The 27,538-nt window shown below is 37.2% G+C and overlaps 1 protein-coding gene across 4 annotated transcripts in view; it reads right to left on the bottom strand.

The window, feature by feature from the left end:
* LOC145668153 (uncharacterized) overlaps positions 1 to 27,538 on the bottom strand; it is a 1,131,027-nt gene that overhangs the window by 60,341 nt on the left and 1,043,148 nt on the right. The window lies entirely within an intron of this gene.

Raw genomic sequence — 27,538 nt, 5'->3', positions numbered from 1 at the left:
TTTTTAAAAATCAAATGACCCAATATATTTCAATCAAAAATTTTCTTGTAGGCCTTATATCTGGAGAACTACATATAGTGTAGTCAAACCCAAACTATCACTTAACTCAGTATGACATGTTTATTTCCTAGAAAGTAGGAAAACTCGATTTGGGGCTATTCAAAAATTTTGTGGCCCCAGATCCAAGATCAAACATATTCCAATAATGTAAAAAAAAAAAAAAAATCGTTTACGCCTTATATCTGGAGAACTACATACAGTGTAGTCAAACTCAAACTATCACTTAATTCAGTATGAAATGCTTATTCCATAGAAAATAAGAAAACTCGATTTAGGGGATGTTAAAAAATTCTGGAGCCCCTGATACAAAAACTAATTCTTAGCCAAGATAGCAATTTTTGATCCATTTTTTGGATCATTCCCAAAATTCTTGCCCAAGATCGCAATTTTTGATCCATTTTTTTGGACCATTCCTAAAATTCTTGTTTCTTTCACCCTCTAAAGTGATTCTATAACAGACTACAAGTAACCTAAGAAAAAATCCGCTCAACTGAATATTAAATGGTGCCCCAAGCAACCTTAAATTTTAAATGCAATTACAACATACGAGACATAAGTATCTTGTATATAATGTAGGTAGAACCGCATCTATTACTGTATAGTACCATCATGACGGCCATCTTGAAGTTCGCCATGTTGAATTCAGATTCAAATTTTTTAAATAGGAACGAGAGCATGTGACATCATTTTGGGATAGCTTTTCACCACAAATACACATCTGACGTTATATCCAAATTATCTTTAATCAACTAATGCTTGTTACCTTCAAATATGTATTTCTTAACTTACAATTGTCTTCCATAACTTTCACGGGCATCTTTGGCGCATATTGTATACTGTAAATGCATTCGAAACTAGGTCGCTTGGAGCAAGTGTCCCAGGCGTCGGATTGGAAGTGCGCATAATGGGCGCTAAATTGAGCATATATCTGGGGGGAGCGTTTTGGTTTGGTTGGTCAGGGGGCGCTAAGTCGAGTTCTTGCCCCGGGTGACAACTAGCGTATTTACGTCGCTGCTTGGAGCATTATTTGAACTAATATTTCTCCTGAGTCCACATGGTTTGGTATGGAACTATTTTAGGAATACGCGACAAAACGTACTAGCGACAAAACGTACCACCGACAAAACGTACCACTTACCCTGAGGGCTCCTTGTGAAGGGTTTCCTAAAAACACTTTAAATAATGACAAGCGACAAAACGTACCACTTGCCTGGAGGGCTACTTGCGAAGAGTCTTCCAATCAGCCATCAAATAATGTCAGGCGACAAAACGTACCACTTGATAGGACGATATATAAGTATATATATATCGGTCAAAATAAGGTTAAAAGTTGAACAGATTGGTGCTGAGAAAAGCACCGATGCAAGACCAAGACTAAGACTAAGGCTAAGACTAAGATTAAGACCATGCCTGCAAGATTCTCGCCAGACCAAAACCAGCAAGAATCTTGCATAAGCAATATTTGAATATTTGCGGATTTCCATCACATTTTATCCAGGCTTTGGGCCAGGGACGGATAAGCATTATTAGAGGGGCGCGGGCGCTTTCTCCCACAAGGGCCACCAGCATCTCAATGTCACAAATCAATTGCAGTTTTCTTTCTACAGTAAGTCAATAGTATTAACAATTGACAATTAAAACCTGATATTCTTTCATCAGTATATTATTCTAAATTGTTTAAAATATTATATGAAGTTCAAGAAGAACGTTTACTATATTACAAAATTAGCAGATGTTTTAGTGTACTAGTTTTTGGTGCTACTGTATCTACCACTTTTGCATTCGAAATATTTTTTTAATAAATCTTTTTCAATAGGCATCAACAAAATGTTTTCAAATGTTCCTGAGACATGGTACTCGTTAGCCTATTTTAAATGTATTTCAGTTTATTTCAATTTTGAAAAATTTCTTTCACATGTTACCTGAGTTACGGGCAAAGTCAATAAAAATTTGTATGCTGGAAACTTGGATAAGTATTACTGCACAAATTACAGTTCTGTAAAATTAAAAAGCAGCACATTGGACAATTTTGTAACACGTTTTGCGTTCGCTTTCCTTGTAAACAAATGTATTTTCCCCTAATTCTGAAGCACTTGCACCATCAGGACAGTCATTTTTTCTCGGTTGTGCTCGTCATCAAGACTGACTTTCAAGGATATCCTTCAAAAGTCCAAGAGAATACATTTATAGTATCCTTGGAAACTTCTTAACTGAAGTTTTTCAAAACATATGTAAGTTTATCGAAAGGCACGTCTGGAAGCTCTGTTACTTGGTTGAAGTGGCTAGGGTCCAAATAATCCATAAAGTACATTGCTTTTTAAATCTTGAAGAAATACTCAAAACTACCATGTCCAATATTGTGTTGAATGCTTCGATGCAATACCTGGTCATTGGATAGAAGCAGCTTCATATTCACAGGAAAAATCTTTGTCCATCTCTGAAGGCGAATTGTCGATAGGTCAATAGAAAAAAAGAAATCACGTTCTAAGTCTTCAAATTTGTTATTGGCCCATTCTGCAAAGCTTAATGCTGCATTCTTAACTGATTCAAAATCATCTCTCTACTCTTTCAGTTGGAACAGAGTAGTCTGCACCATCCGATAGGACTACACTAGCAGCACCCTCTATTTGGAGATAGTTTGACAGAGAGGTCGTCACTTGAAATATCTTAAGGAACATTTCTGCTGTCCGAATTGTTTTGAACTTGAGAAAATCTTTTATATATCCTTTCGCTTTATATATCCTATATCTTTATATATCCTAGCTTTTGGTTTGATATTTTCTGTATAAGCAATTTTCTTAATTGTTATAGTCAACTCTATGTACAAAGCACTTTTTTGGTTCGAAAAATGACCAAACTTTTTCTGAAAAACAGTGTGTTTTCTACCATCTTGTTTCCGCAATAACTGTAAGACGTTTTTGTCAACATTTGATCTTCCAAATGTACATTCGCTGATAAGACTCACGCATAAATATCGCATAGTCATTCAGCGAAACAATGACACAGAATCAATGCAATTTTTTGTCAGATCACATATGATATGATTGAGTATATGAGCGTAACACCACACATGTAACTGAGTTTCTTAGTAGTTAAGCGGTTAGCGTATGCGCCTTTGTCGTAGGAGACCTGGGTTCGATTCCCGGCGGGAGCTCAGGTGCTTCGTGTTTCCCGTAAATCAGTATATCCGTCACATATAGCCTCGCTGCTAAAAGGGTCGTTAAACTCAAAATCAACTGAATCACACGTGTAACTGATCATAGGTGAATTGAAAAAATCCGAATATTGTCCTTGCATGTTACTTGAGCCATCGGTTGAATTTCAAATACACTTCTTAATATCAAGGTTCAACTTCTGCAGAATTTCCAGCAGTAAACCGCAAAGACACTGGTCTGTGGTAGATATGCATTTTACAATGACAACAATACTTTGTTTAACAACCATTATAACAACATACCGTAAAACAACAGAGCACTGGCCTGAAACTACTATATCTTGAGTAGTGTCTAATAGAACAGAAAATATTGAAGCTTGAGAGACTTCTTTCGAAATATCTTGTCTGATAAGTGTGCTGATAGCATTCAAAACATAATTCACCGTGTTTAGTAAAAGTTATGCGACCACTATCCTGCTTACTTCCTCGTATATGACTTCTCGGTGACCTTATCTAAATTACTCGTACTTTTAAGCGGAAGATCAAATTTGCTTAAGAAAGGAATAATATCCAAAAAGTTTCCATGATCTATAGTTGTGTCTTTCAGTTTATAGGCTGCTACATTTCCTCTGTAAATGAACCCTCTTTTACCAATGAGTTTCTGCACTTTGACAACTCGATACATTACCTGTCTATTCTTCTCAACCTTATACTGCCGTTCTTTTACCTGTTCACGTGGAAGTAGTTTCTTAACATGAAGTAGTACGTTTTGTCGCGGATTAAATATCCGAAATGTTTTAATTAGTCCATGACAGGTTGTAATTTATATAAGTGGTACGTTTTGTCGTGGAATAAATATCAGAAATGCTTTAATTAATCCATGATAGGTTGTCATTTATGACAGGTCGTCAGAAGTGGTACGTTTTGTCGCTGGTACGTTTTGTCGGGACACCCTATTTTAGAGGGCGAGGCTAAAAACTCGGAAGGTGGAGAAAATAAGAACCACAATAAATATTACATAAGGTGTTTCAGAAATTCAATACTTTAGAGGGGGAAGGGGAATACTTTGGGAAATTGAAATATAGGTGATTCTAAGCAAAAAAAAAAAAAAAAAAAACGGACATGAGTCCCATTCTCAACCGTTTGAGAACTAAAAGTTGTGAACTATTTTTGACATTATGTTGCTTATTGCTTACCCTGTAGTTATTCTACAGCTGTGAGACATAGCGCATTTGAAAGGTGGTAGAATGATCTTTCCAATGGTGGTTAACACGTGGAAGTGGTGTCTTTGAAAGGGAAGTTAATGAGGGAAATTTGGAAAAATTAAGGGTATTGAATGGGAACACCGATTCCCAAGTTTCTCTTAAAGTATTTCCCTTTCTCTCTGAAACACTATACCAGAATTAAAATTAACATACTTGAAGATAAATCCTCATGCACAGGTTTCGAAAAAAAGAAATCAACATAAACAGAGTTTTTCTTAGCATGAGTACCACGCCACCTATTATGAAAAAAATTGACAGTAACACATACACCAATCAATTTTTTACATTCTAACACTACAAATACGTTAAAATGTACTCCAGCAAGATGACACAATACGTGAAAATTTGCAAGATTTATGAGTATAAACCCACGGATGAGATTTACACATGGAACTTTCGATCAGCTGATCCGCTACATAAAATACAGCACTAGAAATAGTTTTTTAATTGTCAGGTTCTGATCTCATTCACGACCAGTGGCGTATTTAGGGGGGGGATGGCTTCCGGGCTTAAGCCCCCCCGAAATCTTACTTAGTATAGTAAAGTAAATGAAATATCTTGCAGAATTTTCACATTTCCAGGCAAAGCCCCCCCCTGAAAGTTAGCAAAGCCCCTCCCGAAACAAAATCGTAAATACGCCACTGTTCACGACGTAAGATTTTTAAGGGGGGCACGGTGTCTCAGTGGTAGAGTGCTTAGCTCTGGTGCGTGGGGTCGCTGGTTCGATCCCCGAACATCGTATCGTGTCCGTGGGTTTCCCGGAGTACTCCCACTTTTCATTCCATCACTTCTTCTATCATCATTCACTTGCTTTAATCCTCGTCTCCCTTAGCCTAAAAGGGAATAATCATGGGACGTTAAACTCAAAGATTTTACTTATGAAAACGAGGGTCATTAGATATTCACGTTGGAATAGATCATCGATTCAGAAGCTGAAGTCCTTTTAATAATAGTATTGGATATCTAGTAAAGTCCTAGATAATATAGTGAAGTAAATTTAAATATTTAACGTCCCATTGTCATGTCCTTTAGACATAAAAAAAAAGAGGATTAATGAAAAGTGAATGATTATGAAAATTTGGTGAAATGATAATGAGAAACCAATGGAGGAATTTCGAGAAAACCCAAGAATACGATGTTGTCTGCTTACATGGCCTATGATCGAACCCGGGGATCCTCGAATTAAAGATGATAACTTCACCAGAAGGCCCAAGAGATGATATAATAATTCATACTATGTTCCATCAAATTGCTGAAACGAAATCCAAGTTAACGTCCCGTGGTTATGCTTTATAATCTCACGGAGGCAAATGATAATTCATTTTTTTAAATAATAAAATAGAGATAATGGAAAGTTACGGAAGAATCCCAAGAAAAACCTCCGAGACAAATAGTTCATCACAAGTTCAAACAGCTATGAAATCTTTAAGTTTTACGTTCCATGATTATGTCGGCAAGAATAGAGGAGATGATGATGATGAGAATGAAGTGGTGAAATGAATAAAGGAGAAGAACACGTAAGAAGCCCGAAAAAGTCAACGATACAGTGTTTCTCCACCACAAAGCTCACTTGGCGCAAGCTGGGATCGAGTCAAGGACCCCATCCATGCACCAGAGATGAACACTCTACCACTGAGCCACCGCGGCCACCAGAAGGAATCCCAAGAAAACAACCTATGTGACAGATAGTTCATCACAAGTTCAAACAGCCGAGGGTCGAATCAAGGATTTGTCATGCCAGAAGTAAGAATTTTATCACTTACTAGAGGGCGCGGTGGCTCAGTGATAGAGTGTTCACATCCGGTGCTTGGGGTCCCTGGTTCGATCTCAGCTCGCGCCGTTTGGACTTTGTGGTGGACAAACACCGTGCTCGTAGGTTTTCTCGGGGTTCTCCCGTTTTCTCCCACTTTCTTCATTCCACCATTACATTCATTTCCCATCATCACCGTCTCCTTTAGCCTAACCGGCATAACGTAGGACGTAAACTGAAAGATTTAATTTCACTTTTATCACTTACTAACTGTACAATCTTTCTTAGAATGAAAGTTGCCTCTAAATTGTTCGTTTAAGCTAATAAAAGTCTAAATGTTATTACTAATGCAAGCCCAAAGTTCACTTCGCAAAACCTGAGAAAAACCAAGTTCAAGCAATATTTACATTTAATTAATGTCTTTAAGTTAATATAAAATTGAGATATCTTTCAAGACTAATATTTCTGTTAGCAGTCAATTAATCTCCCTAGTAGGGGACGCGATGGCTCAGTGGTAGAGAGTTAACCTCCGGTGCATAGGGTCCCTGGTTCGATCCCAGCTCGCGCCGTGTGGGCTTTGTGGTGGACAAACACCGTGCGAGCGGGTTTTCTCGGGTTCTCCCGTTTCCTCCTAATTTCTTCATTCCACCATTTCATTCATTTCTCATCATCACCGCCTCCTTTAGCTTAACCGGCGTAATCGTGGGACATAAAACTTATTTCACTTCATTTTTTGATCTCCCTAGGCACAGAATGACGCCGTAGCTTTACTGACTTAAGTGCGACATCTAAACCTCGTTTTATCTTCAAACGAAGGAGTCATCGAAATTTATTAAATTTATGTTGTATTATAGTGGTATATTCAATATTTTGTTACAGTTATCAGAAAAAACTTAAGACTTTCGTGCCGCAGAGTACGTTCATGGACTTCGCGTTACACTTCTCTGTTACTGAGTTATGTTGGTTCGTTTCATAATTCTGGACTTCGTCTCCAGCACTTAACTCAAATGGAACACATAATCGACTTCCAGATATCAAAGAACTTCTGGGATTGAAAGACGTCTTGGTACATACAGAGATAGGTGGCGTAATTTTAATGGTATGTTAATATATATACATATATTAGCTTAGGTTGAACAGATGGCACAGTGATTGATTTGTGCTCTTAGATTATTAATTAAATGTTGGCAGGTAGCAAAATATAGAACTAGTATGTAGAAAAACTACTAAGTAAATTCGAAGGGAAACAAACGACAAGTGGGAATAACTACATCTACTAGCATTAATATTCTAATGCAAACAAATACAATTCTCCTGAATGCTAGGTCTATCCTATAGACATACATGCGTTATTTGAGTAGTTGTAGAATTATATTGAACACATATGTCTAGCAAAATATAATTGTGAAGTTGTGCAATTTTGTTTCTCTTTTGGACAAACCAGGGAAAATAATGTGGTAGTCTCCCCTGGCTTTCCGAACAGCAACGTTTCCGACCTTTTCTATCTGCAGCTGAGTACTAGTGAACTTCTTCCTGCCTATAATGTTATCCTTCATTTTATACCGTATTTAACTTTCATTATGTTGAATTTTCTTTCAATTAAGGTTTTTATCTGCTCCTCAATTTCTTTGCCATACATGATATTGTTGTATGGTCCATACAGTAACCCAGTGTTCTGTGTTTTACCATCGTGGATATTGATCATATGTTTCGTTCGTAGACATACTAATATGGTGAAGTCTCTCAAAATTTGGTATAGTCACCAAGTTGACCTCCATGACTTTCTAAAACAATACACAAATTTAAGAAATATAGAACATGGAGTCCTTAATTACTTGTACGAAATTTATTTAAAATTTTAAAGGAAACTAAGGATCTTACGTAAAATGAACATAGACAAATAATAAAGAAATAACCAAATGTCAGTTTATAGTTAAATATCTGTTGGTGATTTGCTAGATGTCATTAAAAATGAACTTGCATATTAAGTTGTTCTAAATTTCTACCCAGTCCTCAGAAAGACCTTCTATGACCAATGGCACAATCGTCTAACTTAAGCTTTCCTAAAAATGAATTCGTTTGAACCCAGTAAGATTACTTCAAAACATGTATAACTTTCACTAAAAGAGGTGAATTAAGTAAACATGGCGTATGTTTAGCACACATAAGACGGGATTATGACAGTAAATATACATGTAGTAAGGAATGGAACTAATTAGAAAATGAATTTTCAGATTAGAATTACGATGAGATTTCTGGGCTTTCGGCAATTATGACCATATCGGCCCTTCACGTACGAGAGATGGTGTTCCTCAGCGATCACACTGCCCGGGGAATTGGTTAGAAAACAAAGGAATGAGGAAGGAAGTAAGCCGCCTGGAATCATCATGGTAGCTATTACAGCACTTGCCTGGTGTGAAAGAGGAAACCCCATGATAAACCTCACTCAGAGTGGCTGACCTGAAAAGCTGGTACACTTTTTCAACCGAGTGTCACTACAGGAACCGCTCGTTAGCAACTACGCTACGCTAGGCCACATGAATTTTAAGAATAGTTAAGGAACATATGATTACGAATTATGATAATAAATAAGCTCATAAAGCTTCCTGAAGATAAGTAAAATATATAATAAATTAGTGAATGTGGGTGAATATTTACGATCATATTTTTGTGCCTGAATACCTTGTCGTTCTCCACTTCCATGTTTTACTTGTCATGTCATGTCTAATCGTCATGTCATCTCATGTCATGTCATTATTTCTTCTATGATATGTTTCTATCTTTTTGCGTGTTATCATGATGTCTGTGGATTAATTAACATGAGTATATTAGCTGCATGATCAATGCTAGAAACCATTATCTTATTAAATAAGACACATACTGCAAAAGTTGTCTTGGAGTGCGACGCTTTAAAATAACTGTTACATTGGTAGATTAGAAGAAGATTCGTTTTTTTGGCTATAGTAGTTGATGCTAATTTCGTCATTGACATAGAACTTAAGTCATTCTGACTAAACTTAGTTGAATTTGTCCATCCTCAGTTTCAATAGATATGTCTGACGGAAGTTTTTCGAGATGTCGACTTCCCGCCAGTCGTTTTAATAATGTTGACTCTAAGCTGCTAAGATTTAATCTGAGACGAAGATGGATGTTTCAAGAATGTCGACACTCCGTCGGTATATCTAAACTGCTGGGAGGGACAGGATGTTCCAAATGTCACTGTAGCTACTCCTAGAATTGATGTCAAGTTTGCTGTACCAAGCACTACCATTTCTGTCATGTTAAATACTGGAAGAATTCGCACCTGTCTTCTTAAAATAGACTCTTTGAGTTTCCTTATGGCTAGATAATTAGCATATGCGCCTTCGGTGTGGGAAAGCCGAGTTTGATTAAATGTGGGCGCTCAGTTGGCCCAGAGAGTTAAGCTGTAAGTTCCTGTCTTACAGAAAGAGTAGGTGTTTTTTTAAAAAATAGAACGTTAAATTCCAAACCAACCAAATGCGCTTTTTGTTCAACTTCTCCATTTAGATCAATTACATGTTGAGTAACACTTCCTGCCAGTAATCAGGATAAATAGTTCAAAATTCACTCCTTCCCACCCGACGTGTGATTCTCCCTCCTTCTGTTTACCTAAAGGTGATGTCCTGGTGCTGAAAATTAGTCCCCTGTTCTACCTACTTTCTCCTCTACGAGACATTCAATACCAGACAAAACAGAATAAAAATAAATGCTTCCTTATGGAGGCAAGATGGCTCAGTGGTAGAACCCTTACTTCTAGTGCTAGGGGTTCCGAGCCATATGGGTTTGTGGCAGACAACATTTGTACGTGAATATTCTCGACGTATTTCCCTTTCCTCCCACTTTCTCAGATCACCAATTCTTTCGTGATAATTCATTTTCGACGCTTTAGCCTAAAGGGCATAACCATGAAATGATTAATTAAAGTTTTCATTTAATTTTTTAACAAGAGTTTATCGGTTTATACAAAACATATCACTAGACTCTGCTAAAGAGACTAAATTTTGAACGTTCACCGTTTGTAGACTCTCAAAATATGTTGTGCATAAGAAATGGAAGTTCTATAAAACGACAATATCTGTCTTTTGTTCGTCTGTCTGTCAAAAGCGATACGATATAGCTAGAAGTGGTATCCTGAAATCGATTTAGCATCCAAAGAATAGATTCTTTCTCCTTCATCAACCCTCTATTCAAACCACAAGTGGTAGAAATCAACCATTTTTGGTTTCAACGTCGATCCCATAGATCAAATACGGTAATAGATAGCGAAAAACTGTTTTGTAGAACTTATTCAACATCTCAAGTGTAGATAACATATTCACCCTTTCATCTCTATACTAAAACCCGGAAGTAGTAGAAATTTACTACCACGTTCAGTTTCAATAATGCTCTCTATAGAACAACAATGGTTAAAAGAAAGCGACAAATGGCTTACTGATACGAATTCAGAGATCTCAAATACTTAACTTTATCTCCACACTTATCCATCTATTAAAGTATAAGAATCTACGACTTCCGGTTTCAACATTGATCACCAACAGTAAAAATACAGTAATAGATAGCGAGAAAACAGGGACTATCAGTAGCGCAAGAAGAGATTCAATCTGTGACATTCTCCCTCTAAATAAAATCTGTTACTTCCGGTTTCAGTACTGAATTCGCATAGTTTAGGAATCCGCCACATTTTTCCAATATGAAATGAAATTCGATTAACCCTCGCACTACCTAAGTATCTTTTGTAACGCGGATTACCAAAGGTGGGGATGTCATTTTGTATCCATCTGTTAAGATCAAATATATGTCGCAAAAGAAGCACATTAGAAACTCTTACAAAAATCTACAGTAACTGAAGTTAACAGTACACGAAATAAGACTAACTACTATTTATTCCACAGCCATCTAGAAATGAAATTTCAAAATGTCACGCACATCACCTACCAACAGGAGGGGGTACTTTGTGCCCACCAACTTAAAATGGCAAATTTTATGAGACACATTAATTTGCACCATCGTAAGGTATATGCTTTAGCTAAATGTTGATCAATAACATTTCTTTTTACCGTTTTAATGAAACGATTAGAAAGGAAATTACAAAAAAAAAAAAAAAACATACTGTGGTGGGCACAAAGTACCCCCCGTTGGTAGTTAAAGAAAACGAAATCAGACAGACAGAATCTAGAAACAGCTAGAAATTTCGGGTTCTGTTGTACTTGGTTAGAGGATGGAATGAAGCATAAACAATGCCTACAGGTTGCTGATATCGTGTGATGGTATTTGTGGTCAATTGACGACCATTAAGCTTTTTTGGAAAACCTCTCAAGGCTGCAACACTGGTAAATCCTTTCTAGCTTTTTTCTTTTTTTCTTCGTTACTTTCTTCCCCTGAAATCCTCTTTTTTTTCTGACTATGTGAAGGTGTCAAAAATAAAGAAAAAGCACTTTTTCCTCCTCCATTTAAATCCGGTTTGTTTTTCCTCTTCTTGCTTCACTCGTGAATAATTTCAGCAAATATTTCACACATCAATGTTGTTTATTTTCCACACTGCTGTCTCTCTACAATTCTCTCGCAACTCCCCTTCCCCCCGCCCTCTACATTCTAACATTATACTTACTACCTACGTGTTTCCCTATCTTTTCTTAACTTGTAACATAAAACTCTTTTTCCCTTTACTTAATGTGGTCGATTAATTTATTTTCTTCCGCTGTTTTTTTTTTTTTCCTTCATCGTCCTCGTAGCTATAGTAGTATTTTCTCTTCTTGACTGCCAGTAATATATTTACGTTCTTGACCAAACTGTTTGTCTAAATGGGTAACCATTTTCTAAAAGTTTTCCCCTACTTTTACACGTACTGTCTCAAAAATCACCATAACTTGTATTTATGTGGTTAGTCACTGTTGATTCCGGAACTGGATCTATTTTCCGTGATTTTCTGGAACTCATTCATATGATCATATCGACAACTTACATGTATTAACAGTAGTGTCATTTCCGATTTCACTAAGAAAGAGTGGACAAGATTGTCCACCGACATAAGAGTTTCAGTTTTTTTCTAGTATATTATACCCGTACAAGGACGCCCATGTGGTTTCCAAGCGGGGGCAAGTATAAGCGACATTTCAAATATAGTTTGAAATTTTGCTGTAACTATTCTAACAATTCTATTGAGTTTTGGATATTCCAAAGTACAATTTCCTGTGGGGGGCCGAGCGACCCACCTTGCCCCCGTAATGGGCGCTCTTGTAACCCGTATATATTTTATTAAAAATCATGTGTTTTTCAATGCTCCCTTTCATTTCCCAAACGACGCCCCTACATAGGAAAGTAAAACCTGGCAGTGGATAAAGTTTTGTGTGTCTTGTGTAGGCTACAACAATAGATGTATCTCGGGAATACGTTGAGATTGAAATAGCTCTCACAGGGGCGTCATTTAGGGGGCAGGGAGGAGCAATCGCCCCCCTGAATTTGAGGTGTATATAGATTTTATCAATATAATAGTAATAAATCAGTGAAAAACGTGAAATTTTACTTATATCAAGGGGTCTTGCCCCTCCCCCCTCTCCAGCAAAATCAGAAAAATTACATTCCTGAGCTCTCGGTTGCTCTAACCAGTACCAGAGGCCTCGTTTCACAAAATTATTACGGAGAGAAGAGTTAGTTAAAGTTTCGCAGTAATTTTATTTATGGAATCGGTTGTCTTACATCCACAAGCACCTACAGAAGTGGACCACTTGTGATAATTGCTCGCCCGTCATAACTTTCTGTTATGCTATGGACATTTATTTCGCATTGGAGTAATTTTCACCTGACAAAAAGTGTGTTTTTGTTACAGACACACTGACACCTGTTTCTAATAGATTTTGATTTGGTGAATTCAAATCCGTCATCAGAGTTTTCCCATCGTGCTCCAGCTGTTTTGTAATTTACATTTCTCATTTTGCAGTACACAACGATACAATTTCCCAGCAGATGGGAGGCCAAACAACGAATATAGGAAAAGTGTTTTACCTATATTATGACGGTAACATAACTTTACTATACCTTGATAAACACAATATTTGATGTGCCAAATAAAGTATAAAATATACATTATAGTAAATGATTTGCAATTCATTGTTACACAGCTCTTGAGAATCTCTCCTAATCCTTTCTTTGTAAATTTTTGTAAAAGTGAGTGAGGCAAATCTGTTGTTTGAACTACAGTTATCAGTTCAAACATTTGCTGTTTTTGAAAAGAATCCGGAAAACTCACTCCCCCTCCCCCCCATCTGTTGTTTGTTCGTTCTGTTTCTGCCAAAAAGTTGTTACTACTATACGTATATCCTATACAGTATGTTGCTGATATGTCAATACAATAAACACTAACTCATGCACTTCAGTTTGCTGATGATATGGTATATCTCGCTTTGGGTCAATCCATACGAAGTGGTCCAGAGCAGGTTGATCGACCATCTCCGAAAATTATAAAACTTTGAGTGTGACGAACCTTGTGTATGAGAAGGTCAATAACACTATTCACGTTGTCGTATGTAGAAGTGTTCCTCAATGGCGGCCACCTTTGTTGTCGGTGGAGTGCCAATTTTTGCATTTGCAAACGTTTACGAAAACTACAGCTGTTCAGGACGTACGAAGCAGACGAACATCAAACAAAAAGGAATGTTTAGAGGAGAGATTGAAGTACATGGAGAATATATACTTTTGCTTCTAAATGAATAAACAGAGTTGCAAACCAATACATGAAATCCCAGAAAAAGTACAGAAAATTACACTTTTAAGGGGGCTGTATTTTGGAATGGCATAAAGTGAGGGTTCATAAGTTTTGTGCTGAATACTATTGCATGTAAAGAGTCTGCAGAAATATCCACAGCTATGATACTACTGGCCAGGGGCGGATCCAGGATGGAATCCCTAGTAAGGCTCATTTGAAAGTGTAGTGAGAACAATGATGACAAGAAAAATATTAGCTGCTAATGACTCACTATGTGCATCAGGAGAGCGACATAAAATACGTGTCCGGGAGGTGCAGAGATGAACCTTCTATGTGATGTATGTGTTACGCTTCACAAAATGGATATCGTCGACATTCATGAAATGTTCAAGACAAACCATTAAGTTGCACCATGAACACCGAATGAAAAATGACGTGCTACAGTGATCACAAACGTTCGGATCATCAATATCGAAGGCGAACTTCTTGGGAGTTACAAACCGTTCTAGACGTTCAGCTAGGTATCCACTTTTAAAGAATGATTATAGAATCATATTGGTGTAACGGGGAGATGAGAACTGATGGAATGTGATGGAATCCGTTACACCAATATGATTCTATAATCATTCTTTAAAAGTGGATACCTAGCTGAACGTCCAGAACGGTTTGTAACTCCCAAGAAGTTCGCCTTCGATATTGATAGTCGGAACGTTTGTGATCACTATGGCGCGTCATTTTTCATTCGGTGTTCATGGTGCAAGTTAACGATTTGTTTTGAAAATTTCATAAATGTTGACGATGTCCATTTTGTGAAGTGTAATACACACATCCCATAGAAGGTTGATCTATGCACCTCTCGGACACGTACGTATTTTCTGTCGCCCTCTTGGTGCACATGCTGAGCCATTGGCAGCTAATATTTTTCCTGTCATCATTGTTCACAGTACAGTTTCAAATTAGCCTTACTAGAGATTGCACTTCCAACCTTGCACTCAAGGAGTTCCTTGTCAGACATCTGACGTGTTTCGTACTCAAGACATTTCCATTAAATTGATAGAAGATCTGTATGTACTTATTTTTCTTTCTAGAATAACTAAATAATAGCAATTTAGTTATACTTAATGGTAATAAGAAGTGTTCCAATTTGTATTTAGGTTATAATCCAACTTGTCAGCTGCTAAGGACGGGACCTACGGTTTAATTTGTAACCTCATCCACTACGTTCATTATATTCCCCGAAATATGAATGCGGAAGCACTCATGACAAAGGACAGATACCCATTCATTTAATTTTTGGGTGGACCAAAAAATTTTTTTTCTAGTACAATATTTATACATATCAGTGGCGCATCTAGCCGAGGGCCGGGGGACCTTGGCTCCCAAATGTTTTGAGTAAAAATAGTTAAAGCAATTTATATTATATATATATATATATATTTGAAAGTTTATAGTAAGCTCATGATATATCATCATCTATCAAAGTCTGGGTTCTGGCTGCCTCCCCCAGCTTTTACCTTCCTTCACTGATATAAATGTATCAATTATAGCAAAGTTATATCTTATTTTATCTTTATTTTTTAAAATGCAAAATATAGGAAAGGGACTGGCAGGATTTCCGATAATTAAAGCACCCCTTCCTTTGATTTACTTTTATAAAGTATCTATGCTAAAATTTTATACAGTCTAACTCTAGAAGCATCTAAGAACTCTGTGGAAAGCATCTATCTAGTATTAGTAATTAAGGTAAAATTTTCAAACAAAATATTTTTCCCGGAATTTTTTTCGACTTTATTATATTGGCGCAAGATAGCCGGGAGGGCCAGTCCGCCCCTGCTCCTAACTATGACACAAAATCCTAACAATGATACGCACAGAAGATACGACATTGAATGCCTGTTTATTTTCATTTTATATAGAAAGTTCGCTGAGTTTGCTGAGTTATATAGAAAGATTACTTAAAAAAAAAAAAAAAATACAATAAGAAAACTTGGAAGTTAAGTAATCAAGTGATTGACAAATTGCCAATACTTTAAGAAAGTTAGGTTCATCCCAAATCGAACAAACAAAACACATGAAGCCTGGCTAGGAAAAGGTCACCGTTATTTTTCTCTCTTCAAAACTCTATCAACTGACTTCGAACGGGAAAAAAAGAAAGAAAAAATGAAAATCACAGGAACTACTTTGGTAACAGTGATTTCTCTAATAGTGACTGTGGTGAACTGTCTAAAAAGGACGACACCATGCCTGTGAGCACGAGGAGTGATATATGTGTTCCGTCCGGTGTCCTAAAGTGGGAAAGGGAGTGAAGAAAAGAATTGTATCAATTTCACTAGGGACAAGCGTGCCATCTAGAAAGTCAGACAGGAACTAATCAAAATGGCGTCAATATAGATGGAGCTATGTGTCTTTTACTTACCTCCACATCCAACGAGGGTTGGGGTATTGATCTGTTACGCTGCCTCTGAGCTTCCCTGGAAGGACGCCAGGTGGCAGTGTGGTCAAGCTCAGCTCAGGATTGGATTTCAGTGGTTCACAGAACATTCAGGGGGGCCAATCCTCAACGACTTCCACTAAAAGCAGACGTCTTTCTCCGGAGCTATTTAAAATTTTATGTACAGCGTTGCGGTTCAGAATGAGACTAAATGTGAGTTTTTTATATTAAAGACAAAATTTCCGCGAAATCTCCTTGATCCTTATTTTTGTATAATCTCAGCATTCACTTCGAATCACAATAGAAAAAAAATGAATATAATATCGATAATATTATTTATAAAGTTATATATTAAATCTAACGAAAAAAAAAATAAGATATACAGGGTGATTTAGAGAACGGAAAATTTTTGAAACAAATAATTTCATGAAAACAAATTGTTTTAAAAAAATATTTCTTTAATAGTAAAAATAATGCCATTTTAGGATATATACAGTACAATTTCAGTAACCGGTGGCTACTGGTTTGGCCAGTGGCCTCCGGTTACTATTGCTACCAAAATGATCACCACCTTCTTAGGTATTGATCAACACCATGAGTTACGGTTCCCGAGATATGGCTCCTTAAATCTTTCGAAATCGGAACTCTTTTTGACCAATATCTCAGGAACGGTCAGTCATAGAGAGATGACATTAATATTGATCAATACCTAAGAGAATGGTGAACATTTTGTAAGGATGGCACTAAATAGTGACCGGCCACTGGTTGCTAAAATTGTACTCTGTTGTAAAATAACATTAGTTTTAGTATTAAATGAAAAAAAATTAAAAATGTTTTCATGCAATTATTTAATTTTTAAAATTTCCCGTTTTCTGAATCACCCTGTACTTTAAAGACAAATTGTTGGAAATTTCTAATCTTATTCTTTCTTATGAGAACATAGATTAACGCCGTGAAGTACCTGCGAAATCGTCTTGATTTCTCAACCCATTGAGCTATATGAGAAATCCCTTTTCTTTCTTTCTTTGAAATGAGTAGAAATTGTTAATGGCTTTGTTTTACTGGCTGCTTCTTCAAATCTATATAAAATGTCTCTTTACTTCCTCCAAGTTAAAGTATATAATTTCCATAATTGTAAACCAAATTTAAGTAATATTAAATTAATGTGCAATAAAAATTTACAAGTAATACGGACATCACTGGTAGGAATGTGTGTGTCATAGTTAGGACAAATCGTACAATAATAGACACAATCTGCTAGCTAAGGGTAGAGGAAAGTGCCCTAAACCGGACCCCTCCCCCTAAAGTGGACCCCCGGTCTCCTGCCTATACGTTCTTCTGAACTCTAGCAGGACAAAGTCTAAACAGTAGCTTAGACTTCTACCACTCTTTAACAGAGCGCATACGTCGCCCGCTTCACTTGTTGCTTATCAGTCCGTCATTACGTGTTTTGGCAGTGGAAAAAGTTTTTACGTTGTGCTACACTTTTTATAATTTCTCCTGGATATTAGTAGGTAAGCCTTTCGACCTATATATATTCTTAAATGGTAATGTTTTGGGCTAATGTTTATCACTAAATCGCTTCGTTTAGATGTTTGGTTAAAAATCTATTGAATGAAGAAACTGTAGGCTATAGTCGCTCAAACCGGACCCCCTTCAGTTGCCTAAACTGGACCCCTAATTTTTCATGTTTAAAGTCTGGCTGAAGTTGTACACACTCTTAAAACTATTCTCTTTGAATTACATTGTAGATTCAAAGAAGATAATGGGATGGGGAAGGTTGATCAAAGGAAGTGGAGTCCGTCTAAAATGACTAAGGCCATTGACGCAGTTAGGAAAAAGATGGGTTGGAAGAAGGCCAGTAAACAATTTAATGTTCCGAAAACAACACTTATGCGGTTGTCTAACATGAAGTACGGGACTCCTGAGGAAGCATCAGTTACAAAACAAAGCATCAGATCCTCTGTCATCAGCTACAGTTGAGGATTCTCATGGTTCCACATCTACTAAGACAAGACCGTTTGACATCACTTCCATTCCGAGGATCAAAAAAAGAACTTCGAATAGGGGACGAAAGGCCTGCAATTCTACGGTAATCACATCTACGCCTTATAAAGCCCAATTGATGGAAGCTAAAAGAGCTAAAGAAGCGAAGGAAGCTGAACAACAAGAAAGGAATCGTGCTCAAGGACGCAAAACCAATCGTCGCCGGGAAAATCGTTCAGCAGTAGTGTCTAGAAAAGGGAAACAATTTCTGAGAAAGCGCCTTAATTTTGAGAAAAATGTGAAAGAGTCAAGCACAGAGGATAAAAACAGCGTGTCCTCAGGAATATCTGAATTGGAGTTTTTCCCGGAAGTTTCCCCATCCAAAGATGATGCCGCCTGGTGTATGTTTTGTGACAGGAAATTTTCCGACGATTCTAGAAGAGAACTATGGGAGATGTGCGTTCTGTTTGCTGTGGGCCCATGTGGATTGTGCTGGGGCTGAAAACGACGTGTACATCTGCGATTTTTGTCGCTAAAAGATTTAATTCATTTTCATATTTTCTGTGTCTTCATATACACAGATACATGTATGCTGCATATTTTTATTAAAACTAAATCATGTGTTTGTTTTATTGCACTTATGCTTTAAAACTAGATTATGTTTGCTGAGATTTAATACATTTTTCTAACTTTGTTTAGTATTATTTCGATAACTTTTGTAAGGGGTCCGGTTTTAGCAACTACTTTTCAAATCACCAAAGTGTAAGGTTTTCGAAAACATTTTTTAAAATAACAATTGCTAATGATTTTTTCTGAAAGTGGAATGTAAATGGTGCATAACATTGTAAAGTAAATATTTCATGCTTTTAAAATAGTTTATTTAAGTAATTTATATTAAAAAAAAATTAAAAACAAAATGGGGGTCCGGTTTTGGGTATTTTCCTCTATAATTTTCACATATAATACACACACAATAATATATATATATATATATATATATATATATATATATATATATATATATATATAGGGTGACCAGAAAGTCTCTTTACACCCGAACTAAGTTTGTATAACAATGGAAGATTTGATCCTCACATCCTGATCATTGATATGGCAACAGTGCTTCTCCATGTGAATTGCCAAGTGATTGTTGCGTAATTGCCACGTGACTGTCCGCGGAGTGAGGAGAATACAGTCTACCGGTTGACCAGTTCATTGTCTCGCCGTTCTGTGCTTGGTGAACAACAATGGCTAGTACCAGTGACTTCACTTTGGAGGAGCGCTTAGTGGTAAGTGTTTGGATCCATGAACGGAAACAAAAACGAAAATTTGCTACAAGTGATGGACGGGTTCGTGAATGGTTCGATATGAAGCCACCAAGTCATCAGGGCTTTGATCACGTGGGAAAAGGAAGCTTTCCGCCTCCCTCGTTCTGGTCGTCCCTCAACCCGAATGGAAATGTGTGCAGAAAGTACTGTGTCAGTGATGCGTTCACGCTATAAGTCGATCAGAAAGCGTTCTGCACAACTTGGAATTGCAAGAAGCACAATGGAGTTCCGTATGAGAAAGGACGTTGACCTGCATGAATTCCGGCCAATAGCCATCAATGAACTAACCGAGGATGACAAACTGAAAGCAGGAACCATGCACAATCTTTTTTGGAGGCCTTTCCCACCATTCTTTCTAGGAAGTGCATTCTTTTCTCTGATAAATGTGTTATTAATCGGAATTCGTGGGATAGGAAGTCTTGAAATGGGCAAAGGAAATCCCATATTTTTATCAAAAAATTGTGAACAATCTTCCACACATCATGCTTTGGGCAGGAATAACCGAGCAACACATCTTTAGTCCGTACTTCTTTGAGGGTTCCGTGGTCCAGGTTACTTATCTGGAAAGTTGAATGACTGACTTCTTCCAAAGCTGTAGATTCTGGACACGAACAACACGATGAAGCTCCCTCCCACTTTGCAATTGCTGCTCATGAACGTCTGAATGCACTGTTCTCTGGCCGGTAAATAGGACTTAGGTCCCCTAATTCACCAGCCCCTTATCCTTATCCGCCTCGAAGTTCGGACCTTACGACACCGGACAATGCCCTGTGGGGCATCATCAAATCACACGTCAGGTAGCAACAGTACGTGAATAAAGATGTGTTGCGGGTAAGTGTGCTTAAAGCCTTTTAACTTGTCATGCCGCAGCTGTTAAAGAGGATGAGCAGGAGGGCATGGAGTAATATCAGGCTGTGCAGGGATAATGGAGGTGCACATACGAACGTTTTGGGCAAATAACTGTAAATATTATTAATGTAGGGATGAAATAAGTGCAGGTATAAAGGGACTTTTTGAGCACTCTGTGTTCCAAACGGAATAAAAAGAACAATTAACTGCGTAAAACTAACAATGGATGTCATATTTTTTTATCATAAAAACGTAGGCCTACTTATGTTGATTTTCTTGCAAATTACACATGAGAATTAATCCTGAAACATGTTATTTTCTCAGATCGATGTGATTTACCGATTGTTATATGTTTCGTTTCTGAACAATATATTATTAAACAAAAATTGAAAAGTTTAAGAATTGATCATAATCTTGAGATAGGTCTTGTTAGCCCCTTGCGTTGCAGTGGTATCTATTGGATGTCATAAAATATTTCGTTGCAAAATACCAGTAATATCCATGGGTATGTCATGAAAACGTATCCTTTATTAAGTCGTATTAATCCTGGAGATGATGAAATTTATTAGTAGATGCAAGGCAAGACTTAGTTCTACTATTTCTCCTTAGGGGACAGCATCTTACTGACAGAAAAGAAAAAATGTTTTGTCTCAGCAGATGGCAGTCCTAATGGAGCTATGTGTTTGTAGACCATAAATAATTGGCAATTTCGATATTGTATTTCAAGATTTTTTTTAAAAAAATCTGTCCTTGATCTCCGGTCAGTGTTGCCAACCCGAAGCAACATAAAATTTCTTCAGAACATCAAAAATTCCCTTTTCCAGTCCAAATGTTCCACAATGCATTTTTTTTTTAAATCAGTAATGTGAATGCTATCTTCGCGCTTGCTCAATAACTGTGCCCTATATAACGGTCTAGACAGTCTTTTAACATTAAATGAAAACCTGGTATCACAGCACACACATAGGAGAATGACACCTGGAACGTAAGGGGTAAGCCATACTGTATGTTGTTATCTAGCGAAGTAACGAAATAGAAGAAAATTTTATTAGAGCATCTTTCAGTATCAGTTTCATCTTATTAAGTGACATGGTTGTAACATAGCATTATTTTTTAAGCTTATTTAAATAAGTCATTTTCTCGAAAACTACGCATGAGGATATACACTCCCATATTCAGCTCAATGAGATCTATTGATTGATTATGTTTTATCTTTGAACAATTATAGGGGCCGCGATGGCTCAGTGGTAGAGCGTTCGCCTCCGGTGCTTGGGGTCCCTGGTTCGATCCCAGCTCGCGCCGTGTGGACTTTGTGGAGGACAAACACCGTGCTCGTGGGTTTTCTCGGGGTTCTCCCGTTTCCTCCCACTTTCTTCATTCCACCATTTCATTCATCTCTCATTATCACCGTCTCCTTTAGCCTCACCGGCATAACTGTGGGACGTAAAACTCAAAGATTTCATTTCATTTCATTTTGAACAATTCTTTTTCCGTTAAACGCTAATACTGTAATGTTGTAAAACCTTTACAAAGCAACGGGCATTTAAATAAATTTCAAGAAGAAATCAGTAAAATTAAACTATTGATCAGAGACGAAAAATACTTCCCTATATAAATAAATGAAATGAAAAAAAATAATAAACAAGATGGCACTTATACTCAACCATCTTAATAAAATACATATTTAAATTTCTATAAATGACCTATAGACTACAATTTCTTTATGACAGTGATTAGCGACCATTTAACTTTTCTCTCTGAAGATTTGATGCTTCTCCAAATGAGTTCAGCAAACCTCTGCCAAGAATACTTTCCAATAGCAGAAATCAATTTCCCCAGGGTTTCTTTTAACAATATGCTGACCTTATTGGTTTCTTCTCTTTGTGCAGACTAAACCACAAACAGCCTTCTAGCAACGTTCCTTATGGTTTAACCCTATTCAACATCTCCATTCAGAATGCCTTTATTATTGTTGAAAGAAGAATCAAAAGACGAACATTAGGGAACTTGACTATCTTGAGTAAGTAATTTTTCTTTTTTAAGGCAAATTTCAGTAAAATGAATTAGATGAGTCACTTTCAGTTGCTGGGTATGTGACATAGGAGCACGCTTTTACAATATGAGAAAACCAGAGAAAAACACAATGAAAAAGGAGAGATGGATGACGTAGGAGCGTGCTTTTACAATCTGAAAAAAGCTCAGATAAACACAATGAAAAAAACAAGAACAGGGTATGATGTCGGAGTGGGCTTTTACAATCTGAGGAAAGCAGAGAGGAACACAATGCGGAAAAGAGAGGAGGGTGAGGTAGGAGTGAGCTTTTACAATCTGAGAAAGCAGAAACATAATGAGGAAAGGAGAATATGGAATGGGGTAGGAGTGCGGTTTTACAATCTGAGAAAAGCAGAGAGAAACACAATGAGGAAAGAAGGGGAAGGTAGGACGTACGCAGGAGTACGCTTCTACAATCTGAGAAACTCAGAGAAAATACAATGAGAACAGGAGATGCGGATGACGTAGGAGCACGCTTTTACAATCTGAAAAAAGCAGAGACAAATAAAATGAGGAAAGGAGGGAAAGGAATGAAGAAAATTTGTGTAGGTAATGTTTGTAGTTTAGAGACAAACCATAGTGTGTGTTCGACACCAATTATGAGTAATGAAGTATTTTACAGTACTAATGGAGTATCTCAGTATCTTCAAAGTGAAATTGAATAACATATTAGAAACCATAAGTTATAACCGTACGAATGTGTAATATTTCTGACATTATTGTTATAACGGCATGATATCTTAATAAAGCTTATGGAGTAATTACTATCTACTTCGTAGTCCATGAAACCTGGATATGGTAAAATATTTCGTAATCTTCATCGTGTAGTGCTATTGTTCATTTCCTCTAAGTGAGTAGTTCTTTTTAAGTTTACATTAAAGTGAGATAAATTCAGAAAATAATAACAGCTAATATATATATATATATATATATATATATACTGTATATATATATATATATATAATGTAGGACTTAAAACAAGTCCGAGTTACAGCATGACAAAAAACTAATTCAAATTTCAGCTTATCTTTGTCATGTACTGGGTGTTACAAATGAAATGTAAAGTGCTTATAAATCAGAAACTATTAGATATAAAACAATAAAACAAAAATTAATGTAGGAAAAATTCACGTCACGCATCGAATGAAACACTCTGCTGCCCTGCATGGGCCCCATGAGCTTATTCGAATAATTTAGGGGGGCGCGGTGGCTCAGTGGTAGAGCGTTCACCTCTGGTGTTTGGGGTCCCGGGTTCGATCCTAGCCCCCGCCAAGTGAACTTTGTGGTGGACAAACACCGTGCTCGTGGGTTTTCTCGGGGTTCTCCCGTTTCCCCCCACTTTCTTCATTCCACCATTTTCATTCATCTCTCATTATCACCGTCTCCTTTAGCCTCACCGGCATAACCGTGGGACGTAAAACTTAAAGATTTCATTTCATTTTTTTGAATAATTTAATGGGTCACGGTCGCTCAGTGGTAGAGCTAACATCCGGTGCGTGGGGTCCCTGGTTCGCTCCCCGGCCAAGTAAGTCTCTGGTGGACAACACAGTGGATTTTCTCGGGTACTCGAGTTTCCTCCCACATTGTCATTTCATTTCCATTGACTTGCCTTAATCATCCGTCTCCCTTAGCCTAAGGCATAATTGTAGGACATTAAACTCAAAATATTTCGAATAGTTTAAATAGCAAGATGTGATCTTTTTGTATCATTGAAAATACTATGAAAAGCGGTGGGGCACCGTTTATGACATAGCATGCACTTAACTAAGAATCTTGCACACACAGATAAAATGTCCAATGCTTTAAATTACAAACGGCTGGAGATAAAGTGATGAATCTGAAACAGATAGAAAATCGTAATAAGAAGCTTCGATTAAAGTGGTCTACTTTTCTCTCAGGGTCCTCTATGATGGAACCACAGAAGGCATCCAAAAAATTGTAAATGGTATGTAATTATATACACGATTGAAAGGATCACGGAGAAACAAATTACTTTTGTAGGGAAAAGTTTTTAGTGTGGAGAGCCACTTACTAAATGATCACTATTCTGAACTATGGCACAGTGAGATAAAGTCCAATACGTAACGATGGGCATTTCATAAAGGATGCCCCCACTCGAAAAACTTTTTCGCACCAAAGCTGTTTGTTTTACTACGATTCTTTCAATGATATATGAAATTACTGTATAAAACCACTTAAAATTTTCGGATGCTTCCTCTAGAAGCCGATGATAAGGAGTAATGTGGGGAAGCATACTACTTCACTTAATGCCCCCGTTGATATTTTTTTCTCACTTCTATGAATTCAAAAATAATTTTTAACTCAATGTTATTCTCTCTATCTTCAGTTATCCACAGTGATATAATGCTAGAATTTGAGTGGGTATATGCAGTGCCGTAACATAGATTTTTTCTTGGTGGGGCAAGCATTAATACACGTATTTGAGCCCCCTACAAAACTTTTTCTAAGTCTTGTGCCCCCCTTTTTACATATTAGTCTTTATGGGTCCCACGGAGTCTGTGAGCATTCCCTCACGGCACGGTCTGCGGGCCGTTAGTTACGCTCCTGGACCCGTTCCATATATGACAAAGTAATTAAAGGGACAATATTGACAAATCTCAAAGCCATATAAACAAACATTATTTCTAGGGCTCCTAATAGTAGACATATTTTATTAAAATGGATCCACGAATCAGTTTTGTTTTATTTATCTTTTGTGTGCTGTTTTGTTAAGGGAACCTGTTCGATGCTTCATTTATAATTTCATGGTCGTATCGTATATGGAGTAAGAAAATTTTGACTTAAAATGGGGCCCCCCTCGAACGGCCGGGAGCTTCTCTGGGGAAGCAGTTGCCCCCTGCTCCCCCACAAGTTACGGCCCTGGGTATATTCTTGATCGTTTTTAAAAATATATACATACCTCCTTATAGGATAGATCATTCGAAAATTAAGAATCAAAAACGACAGAACATAAGTAAGCTTGTTTTCCACAAAACGTATTATCTTTTGCGAACTGGTACATTCCTACTTTACAACAAAGGAAGGTTAGTAACGCCGAAAACAAACATTAACTTAACAGTTTGTAGAATTGTTACATAGAAGTCCATACCAAAGTATGAGTTTTGCAGTATGATTAACGATTTTTGCAGTATTCAAATCTTCTGAAGATAAATCGATTATACAAGGAGGATAATTAAACAGTTGCAAATCTTCTGTTAGAAGCCTGAATGCATTGCTGTGTGTCTCAGTCACAACGTTAGAGAGGCAGGAGAGAAAGAGAGAGCTGAATGTATTGCTGTGTATCTCAGTCATAACGTTAAGGACAACTGAGAGAAAGAGAGAGCTGAATGTATTGTTGTGTATCTCACAAGGGAACCTTCCGAAAATGATAGTTGCAGTGAAAGATGGACCTATGCCAGTTGAAAGAGCTGTAAAAGAGATGAGCATTCCCAAAAAATTAGCTGCCCATAGCCAGTGGCGGCTGCTGAGGGGGAGCCAATGTGCCAGGGCACTGCCACAAATAATACAAAAAATAATATAAATAATATTTGCATCTTACTAAATAACAAACTTTTTAATTTTATGCACAATACTTTCCTTGCAACGTCATCATTGCTCACGAGAAGCTGGTTTGAGTCGCGCTCAGTGATTGAATGCGCTCAGAATTACTCGCGCGCTAGCAGTACATATACGTCTACATGTATCGTGCCAAGTTCTCCCGTGCTCTCCCGACTGTTCTAAAAATGGTTTGTGCGCATGCTCGTTAGTTGGAGACCAGGAGTAAAGTACGGAGAAATAACTAGCGTTTTGTGCCACGATCGAAGGTGGCTCGAAGCGGGAGATTTGTTTCGTTTCGTCTTATATTTTTATGGTCTAGGAAAGGGGGCTTTGGTTTGGAGTTAAAGTCTCCTGGAATTCTAACACGTGACTTCTGATTCACTTGTTCCCATTGCAGTGTTTCCAAACTAGTTACTTATTACATATCAATATGTACAATCTAGATTTGACCCTCCCAACAATCGATTTGGAGTTTATTTCATTATTGTGTTGTCAACGCAAGTATGATTCTCCCCTGATTGAAACATAAACACATTGTGCGCCTGAGTGTTTATGGTGTTGAATGTGATGTGTGTATGTCAATTATATATTTTTGCGAAGTTTTGATGCTGAGTATTTAAGTGTAATGCTGTTTTCTTGTTTCTCTATATTTGTAACTACTTTCCGTGAAATCAGAACAATACATTACGATAAATGCAGCAAGTAACTTACTGAAATATCCGTTTTCGTCCCTACCGTATGACGACAAACTACCTGTTAAAAATTTAGGAAAGTCAATGCCTAATTTAAAATTGTATGTTAAGCAAGTGATCCATAATAAGGAAAGATTGCATCAATTTAACATGAAAATATATTTGAAAAACAGTTTGAATTTGTGGTTGTGTTGTAGCCAATGCTTTATTTTGTTTTCCGTGTGTGTTGTTTGGGAGGGACGCAAGCTGGACAAAACCTGCTTTATGTGTATAAGTTTAATGTAGGCACAAACAACTTCATTCTAACTAATATATATATATATATATATATATATATGTGTGTGTGTGTGTGTGTGTGTGTTTTACTGTAATAAAATAATCTTATTTGTGCCTTTACGTGTACTTTTTTTTTTACGGATATGCGCTTTTTATTGTGTACGTTTTGGCACTACCATATCATATACTTACGAGCCGCCACTGCCCATAGCAATAGGTTCAAGAAGTATAAGGGGTGGACAGCAAACAGGACGGGAACAGCAAAGTTGGACAAGGGGGAAAAGTGCAAATTTCCCAAAAAGGGCGGGGGGGCACGGCAAAAATACAATGCTGACAAGTGATGTATAGAAAGAGATTTGCCACAATAGGGAACAAATCAAGGCCACCAGTGGGATTAACAGTGTTGCCAACTGC

This window comes from Thermobia domestica, chromosome 13, assembly GCF_964235325.1.
Source record: "Thermobia domestica chromosome 13, izTheDome1.hap1.1, whole genome shotgun sequence".
In the NCBI taxonomy this organism is placed as follows: Eukaryota; Metazoa; Arthropoda; class Insecta; order Zygentoma; family Lepismatidae; genus Thermobia; species Thermobia domestica.
Note: the sequence above shows the minus strand (reverse complement) of the source record. Positions and strands in the feature narration are given on the sequence as shown.